Source organism: Akebia trifoliata, chromosome 8 (genome assembly GCF_017979445.1).
Source record: "Akebia trifoliata isolate Shusen 1 chromosome 8, ASM1797944v1, whole genome shotgun sequence".
NCBI classification, from domain to species: Eukaryota; Viridiplantae; Streptophyta; class Magnoliopsida; order Ranunculales; family Lardizabalaceae; genus Akebia; species Akebia trifoliata.
In genome coordinates this window covers 45,016,919-45,027,210 of record NC_141382.1, presented here as the reverse complement: position 1 = coordinate 45,027,210, position 10,292 = coordinate 45,016,919, and positions in this window count along the sequence as shown.

Genomic DNA, 10,292 nt, shown 5'->3' with positions numbered 1-10,292 from the left:
ACGGCGGCGACGATGAGGTTAGTGTAATGGTGGTGGTGGTGGTGGTAGTGGTGATAGTTGGTGGTGGTAGGGAAGAATTGAGGATGGAAAATATGGGTGGATTTCATTTTCCCACCCATATGGGTGGGAAAGTGAAATCCATGATTTAGTGGACTTTTGGAATGGGGTGGAAAATGAATTTCCATTTCCATGTGCAATCAAACACTTGAAAAATGTCATTTTCCATGGAAATTGATTTTCCACCCTATTTTCCATGTGCAATCAAACATACCCTAAGTAGAAAATAGAAAGTAATTGTGAAAAAAACTAACTTTTGAAAAGTAGAAGGTAATTTCCCTTTCCTAGGCCTTGGATTTTTGGATGAGTTGGTCAAATATCCTAGGCCATTGGATGTGTTTGCAAATGTTGAAGTGTAATGGTGTGTTTGGGAAAATTTGGACTAGGTTTGTAAGACGAGTTGGTCTTAAATCCAAGTCATTAGATTATTTTAGGTTTATGTTGAAGAATATAATGGTGATGTATTTGAAGGAATATGGACCCTAGGTTGTGTAGTTAGGTTACTCTATTTAGATTTTGGTGCATGAGATGAGCCAAATGGTTAGTGTTGAATTGAAGAAAAATCACATTAACGTCAATACCTGATATTTTTTTTAAGGATCCTGCAAAGACATAATCGTCTTCTTAGAGAAACTTAACACAACTTATTATATGATAGAGTCAAAATAGTCATGGTGTGCATCATTAAGGCTCTTGCACTTCGTCCAAATTGTTGATCCTATGAGACTCATACCTTATAATTGTTACTCATTTCAACAAAAAAAAATAAAAATGTTGCATGGTCCCTGAATATTTGATTATTCTTCCCAATTTCTCAAGCATAGAGACGGTGGAATACTAGTCACTTTTCATGCCAAATAGTTATTCCAAGATTAAAATGTACAATACATATTAATAAGTGAATCAAATCACCTTTAGTTAGCAAGTCCTCCATCATATAGAAGTTGCATTACATCCAATGCAACCTCAACTATGACAAATTAAGTACAAATCAAATATAATTAGTTTGACTATGATAATGTGTTACCTTCGCATTTGGTCGCAAAAGTGACTCCATTGAGCTCTTTTAGAGGTTGGTGTGATGGCTCATGTATAAGATATTTTTCGTTAGGTATCAAGGGGCAACATGTGGCAGTTAAGGATTTGAGTTAGATATGGAGATCTGAGGGTAAACTCGGTGGCTTAGTTGCAAAACGACCATGGGCTCGAATTTCGATTGGTCGAGGGAATATCGGGTCAAGATTACTCGATAGAATGGTTTAGTCAACAAAATCGGGGATTGGGCATAGCTAATGTAGTAGGAATTTTTATTAAAGGAAAATCTCGAAAATGAAGAGTTAAACAATGAAATGATATCGATTAGAGATATCTCTAATCAAGATCCACTTACTAAAGTGGATAAAAGCAAAATTGAAAAGGGGATAAAAAATGATCTTAAGTTTTTTTTTTTTTTTAATACTAAGGTTCTGACTTGGACGTCAAAGAGGTGTTGCTGCAAGCATACCCATGAGCATAGGAGGGAGGAATCGATCCATCAATAAGAATGTCAGGGTAGTACAAGTTTTTTCATCTACAACTTGATGTCGTCCGTGGAAAACTTACAAGGAGAAACGACAAATGGTAGGAGAAAAAGTTACTCAAAAGATCAACCACATGTTTATGGTTCTTAATTTAATTTTGTAATTTTCCAATTGGATTCTTCGATGTTTCAAGTTGTGTAAATATGAATTTTGCACATCTATATTGATGGTATTAATGACGAATCTTTGCTCAATAGAGCCACTAGGGGTATGCTGAAAAAAAAAAAAAAAAAAACAATCACTATAGTATTGCAATCGTGGTAAGGGAACTTTATCAGAGATAAATCGGGTAAAACAAGGGATGAGGAAGACAATGGTAAGGATAGGTTGGGAAAGTATAAAAAAAGAGTCACCGAAGAGAGGGGGGGTGACTGATGTGGAGATCATGGCCAACAAGGTATGATCTAACAGTGTGATCAAAAGTCTTTAATTCCAAGCAAGCAATGTTGAAGCATTGATATTGCAAGGGCATTAACGATATGGCCAGGTGATTTTATTTTTTATTTTTTATTTTTTTAAAATACATGTTTCTAAAAAAACGATAATAATAGAGAATAATGATTGGGTGTGTGACACTCACATCAACTTAGATATGCATTTGAATACCCTCTGATTTTAAAACACAGGAAGGAATCTTAAAAATTTTAAAAGTGAAACTTGGGCTATGATATACATCATTCTTGATATGTGGTAATACTTTATGTTTAAAGAAAAGTAACCAGTAACATGTCGTTGGGTAGAATTAGATGACATACATCACATCAATCTTGATGTTTATTTATAGGAATCCAATTTTTAGAACATAAAATATTATATTGCTTTGTAAGCATGCACCAATGACTTTAATTTTTTTATTTCATATAGACCTATAGTTGAATCATGGTTTTTAAACTCGTCCGATGCTGAGACGTATCGTCCGAGTTAACTCGGTATCAGAGCTGAACGAGACCAACTCACAAAGTCAATTTTTTGACCGAGTTTTATGTCTCACATTATATTTTTTGAGTTATCTTACAAGACGTCTCAAACGTATTGAAAAACTCATCCGAGACGCCTCGGTATCGGAGTTGAACGAGACGAGATACGATATCGAGTTTAAAAACCATGAGTTGAATGAAGAAACATCAAAATAAAAGGCAAAATTGGTAAGTGCCCAATTTGAGTGGTGGGTTTCGATTCTTCGAGTTAAAGGATTCCATCGACTCAAATTAGTTAGTCAAGAACTAGATCCAATCAAGGGATTCCATCAAGTTCATTAATCGAGAACTTGACCAAGTCATGGCACCAATGCTCTGTTTGGAAAAGCTGTATGTAAAGTTGTTGATGCTGAATTAAGTTGCTGAAGCTGAGAGAAAGTTGTTGTTGTTGTTGCTGAAGCAACTTGCTGAATTGAGTATATTGTTTGGTAACATGTTGTCTAATTGTACTGTTAAAATATTGAACTGTTTGGTAACATGCTGTCTAGAAATTACTGGATGAAATTAAAAATAATATTAAAAAAATAGATTATTTATCTGATATAAGTAATAATATGTTAATAATAAATATAAACATAAGATTTAATATTAAAAATAAAAATAAAAATTCAATTTCATTTTTTCTGTACTAACATATTTAATGTCTATCAAATAAATAATAAATAATTAAATAAAATTTTACATCATGTATATATGGCATTATAAATTTGTTGAGCAATCTCATCTCGTACAATATTCATATCAGCAACTAATTCATCATCAACTTCATTTGGTGTCATATTAGATGCGCTTCCTCTATCAATGCCAACATTTTCATCCTCATATTGTGTAAACCAACTATCAGTAACTGATTGTTATCGGATAAAATTATGTAAGGTCATGCACATACATACAATACGTATCTGAGTCACAAAAGAGTATGAAGCCATCCGTTTCAAAATCGGAAATCATTTCTTCAATACACCGAAGCAACGCTCAATAACATTTCTGCACGAAGAGTGATAATAATTAAATCACTCCTCCTTCGTTCTTGACCCATTTCCTCTATGAAAATCATGAATGTGATACCGTGTATTACGATATGGTGCAAGATATCTTCGCATATTTTGGTAACCCGCATCAATCATGTAATATTTTCCTAAGATAATTAAGATATTTTTTTCAGTAACTTAAAATTACTTTAATGGATATAAAAAATATAAAAAATAAGAAAATAAAATAATATTTCATTACCAACATGAGGATGTGGGAAATTCAAACTCGGATCGCTAAACGCAAATTGAAAGACTCTCCAATCGTGTACTGAACCTTCCCATCCAGCCAAAACAAAAGTGAACTGCATGTCAAATGAACAAATAGTCAAGACATTTTGTATACATTCGGTCTTTCTTCCTGATCGAAATGGTATTTGTTTGTCAAATGGTATAACTGCAGTTATATGAGTCCCGTCAATTGCACCTACGCAATCCTGTTTCATTTAAAAGTAAACATTAAATAATTAGTATGTTATTGATTATATTAATTCAAATATTACATAATTAATTACCTTAAACCATGGAAAATATCGTCGATCTGCTAATATTTTTGGTGGTGTGACGCTCAAGTCAGGTGCTTTTATTAAGTCATGGGCAAAACTATATAATGCTTGCAACACGTGATGAAAATATCAGCTTATTGTTTCACCAGAATATTGGAATCTATCTTGATTATTTCTATTCCTAACATTATGCTCAACTGTATATAAAAAAATTACAATTTGTTCTTCAACTCTCACTGTTTTACTATCTTGAAGTAATCCTCTATCTCTCATAAAATAACATAATCTATTGAAGACATATTTATCCATACGAAAATTGTCATAACAAGGCACTGGGTTGTCTGAATCAAGTATTTCTCTGACATATGAATCATCAGAAAGTAGTGAAGTTCGACATTGTTTCATGCGTCGATTATTTATACGGTAGTAATGCCACAGTAAAATAGGGAAGAAAATTGTCTTCTTTGTGATATCATCCATCTGTTATTGCATACATGTAAATCACATGATTATAAACATATAATAATTTATAATTATCAAATCATATAGAGTTTAAATGAAAAATAAAAAATTTAAACACAAATATTTCTACCAATCATAACGTAAAACTATTAAGTAAAAAATGAATTTAAAAATTTAATAAACTTAAATAATGTCTTCTAACAACTATGGTAATAAAAAAAAATAAATAATATCACTATTCTATTATAATATTTAATAGAATTTATAATCATAAATCTACCCTATCCTTAAAAGATTATCCATCACAAGATCCCATGAGCTTCTTCAAACTTCATTTTAATCCATTCTGATGCAGACATGTGGTTAATATCCATCAAGCCAACAAAAATCTCCCTGTTAGAAGACTCTTTGAACAATTTATCGATTAAAAACATCCATACTGGTCCATATCGATCCATGTCATTGAAAGTACTTAACAGGTTGATGCATGAGATAATAGAAGTGTCTTTCTTTGTGTTCTGTGTCATTTCTTGTTTTTTCAAATCCGCCTCTATACTATCAGCCATTACACAAAGTATTCTATGGACTTCAACATCGCCCATTTTTGCATTTCTTTTCGCATTCATACTTGTGGTAGAAGAGGGGTCAAACTCATTCGATCTCTTATGACGTCTTCTAGGTATCTCTTCAACAAATTTTTTAACTGGATCAATTGAAGTATTTGGTGTTGACCCTTCATTCACATCATCAATATCTGCATCCAAATCATCAAGAGAAACACGACTATCTTGCAAGATTGAAGAAGACATCTCGTTTGGGGTCATACAATATTTTCCAATTGCAACGATCCCACCAAATATTTGATCTAATTCATCTTCGTACTCCAGTGCTTTATATCGAAATTGATTGGAATGTTTATTTAACTGATAAAAGATATAAAATGTAATCAGAAAAAATAATTAACTAACACATTTAACTTCAATTATTATATTACCAAAACATATGACTTTCATTGTTCATCAGTTGCTTCAAAAGATTCTGTATTTACATCACATCCTAATCCAGATTTCATCCTGAGATTCTTCCACGCTTTCCATCTATCTTTCACATAATCCCAGCGATGCTTGTATTGAACTTTGGTGTAAGATTTTTTTGACTTTTCTTCAAAGATAGTTATAAAATAATCATGTCCTTTTGAAGTTAGACCCCCTCCTCCTTTACCATACTTTTAAACTACTTCAACATAACATTGCACTCAAATTTTATGTGTTGCTGAATCCCAATATGCATTTACTGATGGTTGACTAGACATCATTTTGATAAAAACTACAAAAATAAATTTTAAATTAAAAAAATTAAGAAAAAAATAATAATAAATTAATTCACATACAAATTTGTCTATGTATCAACCTGATTAAGTTATTGTTCAACTTACTTGTAGACATGTCATCAAGCATTCTAATTAAAAAACTACTCTAACTCAACATAATAAAATATTATAACACTCATTTAAATAAATTTATTAGTTTTTTACTATTAAAAAAATGTTCATATAAAAAATAAAAAAATCTAAGTAAAATAAAAAAAAATGAGAGTTTCTAATGGCACCTCAACTTGTTCTTACTTTCTACCATTCACCTATTTTTTTTATTTATTACTAAGGTTTGCCTCAAATTATAATGTCAACATAATAAAATATTATAACACTCATTCAAATAATTTTATTAGTTTTTTACTATTAAAAAAAGATTCATATAAAAAATAAAAAAATCTAAGCAAAAGAAAGAAAAAAAAATGAGAGAGTTTCTAATGGCACCTCAACTTATACTTATTCTCTACCATTTACCTATTTTCTTTATTTATTACTAAGGTTTGCCTCAAATTACAATGTCAACATAATAAAATATTATAACACTCATTCAAATAATTTTACTATTAAAAAAATATTCATGTAAAAAAATAAAAGAATCTAAACAAAAGAAAGAAAAAAAAATGAAAGAGTTTCTAACGGCACCTTAACTTGTACTTACTCTCTACCATTCACCTTTTTTTATATTTATTATTACTAAGGTTTGCCTCAAATTACAATGTCAACATAATAAAATATCATAACACTCATTCAACTAATTTTACTAGTTTTTTACTATTAAAAAAAGATTCATAGAAAAAATAAAAAAATCTAAGCAAAAAAAAAAAAAAATGAGAGAGTTTCTAATGACACCTCAACTTGTACTTATTCTCTATTATTCACCTATTTTCTATATTTATTACTAAAGTTTGCCTCAAATTATAATGTCAACATAATAAAATATTATAACACTCATTTAAATAAATTTATTAGTTTTTTACTATTAAAAAAATATTCATATAAAAAATAAAAGAATCTAAGCAAAAGAAAATGAGAGAGTTTCTAATGACACCTCAACTTGTACTTACTCTTTACCATTCACCTCTTTTTTTTTTTTATTACTACGGTTTGCCTCAAATTACAATGTCAACATAATAAAATATTATAATACTCATTCAAATAATTTTACTATTAAAAAAATATTCATATAAAAAAAAAAGAATCTAAACAAAAGAAAGAAAAAAAAAATGAAAGAGTTTCTAATGGTACCTCAACTTGTACTTACTCTCTACCATTCACCTGTTTTTTTTTTTTTATTACTAAGGTTTGCCTCAAATTACAATGTCAACATAATAGAATATCATAACACTCATTCAAATAATTTTACTAGTTTTTTACTGTTAAAAAAAGATTCATATAAAAAATATAAAAAATCTATGCAAAAGAAAAAAAAATGAGAGAGTTTCTAATGGCACCTCAACTTGTACTTATTCTCTACCATTTTATTTTCTTTATTTATTACTAAAGTTTGTCTCAAATTATAATGTCAACATAATAAAATATTATAACACTCATTAAATAAATTTACTAGTTTTTTACTATTAAAAAAATGTTCATATAAAAAATAAAAGAATCCAAGCAAAAGAAAAAAAAAATAAATGAAAGAGTTTCTAATGGCACATCAACTTGTACTTGTTTTCTACCATTCACCTATTTTCTTTATTTATTACTAAGGTTTACCTCAAATTACAATATCAATATAATAAAATATTATAGCACTCATTCAAATAATTTCAATAGTTTTTTACAATTAAAAAAAAAAGATTCATATAAAATCGTAAACCTAAAACAAAAGAATTTAACGTGTGTCCTAAATGGGCACCCGATAATAAAATACTAAAAATATATATGAATACACTTAGATTTCTTAGGAATATCTTCACATCTTAATGATTTGTTGGACACTAAAATTTTTCAAAAAAAAAATTAAAGAACACGAAAATGCTCACTTTTAAAAATAAAGAGCTTTTATTGCACACCAATCCATAATAAATTAGCAAATAATTGTATTGTTGTTGTAGCCTTAGTAAAATTTAGTGTGACAGTAGTAACTCTCTTTTTACTCTCTTTCTAACCCAATCAATTTTTGTGGCTGTGGCATACATTGGAATAAATCAACAAATAATTGTATAGTTGCTGTAGCGTTAGCAAAATTTAGTGTGACAGTAGTATCTCTCTTTTTACTCTCTTTCTAACCCAATCAGTTTTTGTGGCTGTGGCGTACATTGGAGTCCAATCTCTCCAAAATCAGTCCTCCACCATGTTTGATCTCCATCACCACCACAAATTTTTCACTGCAAAGTGTACAAATCTTTACCATCTCCACTCAAAGATTTATCTTCCTCTCAAGAGAACCTCAATCTCTCTCAAAGTTTCAGGTTTGTCCCAAATTTCTTCATATTTTACCATTCAATTTCAAAACAACATTCTAGTTTTTTTTTTCCTACTTAAAGAATTTATCTTTCTTTAGTTTTTTTCTTATTTCCATTATGATCAAGAGTGATAATTAGAAGATAGAGATTGGAGAGCAATTACCGACTGGAAATTTAAGGTTTTAAATATTGAAAGAAAAAAAAAAAAAACAAAAAAAAACAGAGGAACGTTGCTTACCTGACAGAGATGAAGATGGAGAAAGAAAGGTTCTTTGTTGTAAGAGAGAGAGAGAGATGACGTCAAATTTTTCCCTTTTATTTTTGTGGAGCCGTGTGATATTGCGGAGGCTCGTTAAAGTATTGGAAGTCGAGAGAGTCGAAAGATTTTTCCGAATGAAACGGAGTATGAAAGGATTTCTTATCGAATCCAAACACTCAAGTTCCAAAACCAGAACGAGTTCGGCGTGATTTTAGCCGTGCGAAGGTGTTTCCAATCAGAGTATTGGTGGAGTCAAGCTAACTCATAAAGAGACAAATAAAATAGAAAATGTGAGTTCTGGAAAAGGTTTATTTAAGATGCATGTCATACGCATCAAGTTTCGATGCATTAATTTGAATGGGTCTTCTAATGCTTGGATTGGCAAGTGTTGACACACACCTGGCTGTGATTGGCCCACAACAATATTTGTATGCGAAGGGAAGAAATAACTTAAAGATAAGAAAAGAAATGATTTGTTTGGGTACAACACATGCGCATCATTATGATGCTAGGATGTGTATGAGTTGAACCCCTCTACTTGCATAGAGAATAAAGAAAGTAAAGTGGGATCAAACCTAATAGGTCAATTTAATTAATTGTGAAATCAACCAAGCCAAGAAACTCAATCGAGTCAAGTGGCTTAATTTATTAAAAAAAAAAACATATTCAATCAATCCTGACTTTCTGAATCATATGCTATAAGTAGGGGTAATTCGGAAGACTAATTTGTTAATGGGCAACTTCGACTTATTGGCCTCGACTCAACGAGTTGAGTGAATTTGACTTAGGAAATCAATTTAAAAATTGGATACAATCATTTTACATTATTTTAAACAATGACATACATCGATAAAACTGGATTGAAAAATAATTACCTCATTTTTTTATGCAATTATTATTGGTCTTTCACTATCTCTATCCAAATGCAACTAATTATATTATTTTGGGTAAAAAATTAAAAATTCATATTTTCACAACAATGGCATGAACTATTGATTTAGGGAAGAGACATAGTACACTATCAACATTTTAGATTTTTTTTCTTTTATTTTATATTATTGGCGCTTTAGTATCGAATAATGATTTTTTGACTTGAAATTTTTCACTATGTCGACATGGCAAGTGCACAGAACTGTAAATCTTTTCGTTGTGTATCCCTAAGAAAAAGATCTATGATTCTGTGCACTTGCACATCGATTGAGTGAAATATTTAGAGTCAAAAAATCACAACTTCTCTATATCTATTCTCACAATTGGTAGTTTACACCATTGTTACGAAATTTCATATTTTCAGATGTAAACCACACATGCATATGATGCCAAACATATGTGTGTGTGTGTGTGTTCGGGGGGTGGGGGTAATTTTAGTTTTTCTCACTCAACTTAATTACAATAAGTGCCACGAGTTGTCACATTGCGTTCTCTAGTTACATCTAAGTATCTATAGTTTTGTGTTGGATTTCATTTAATTCGTATCTCAACATCTGAGATGAATCTAATTTTTGTCATATTTATTTTCTATATATATCTTGATTATTATTATTTTTTGGATTTTTGAAATTTAATAACTTCCAATATATAAGTTAGTATCCAAAAAATATTATCATTATAAAGTTATAACATAAATCCATCATTCACTT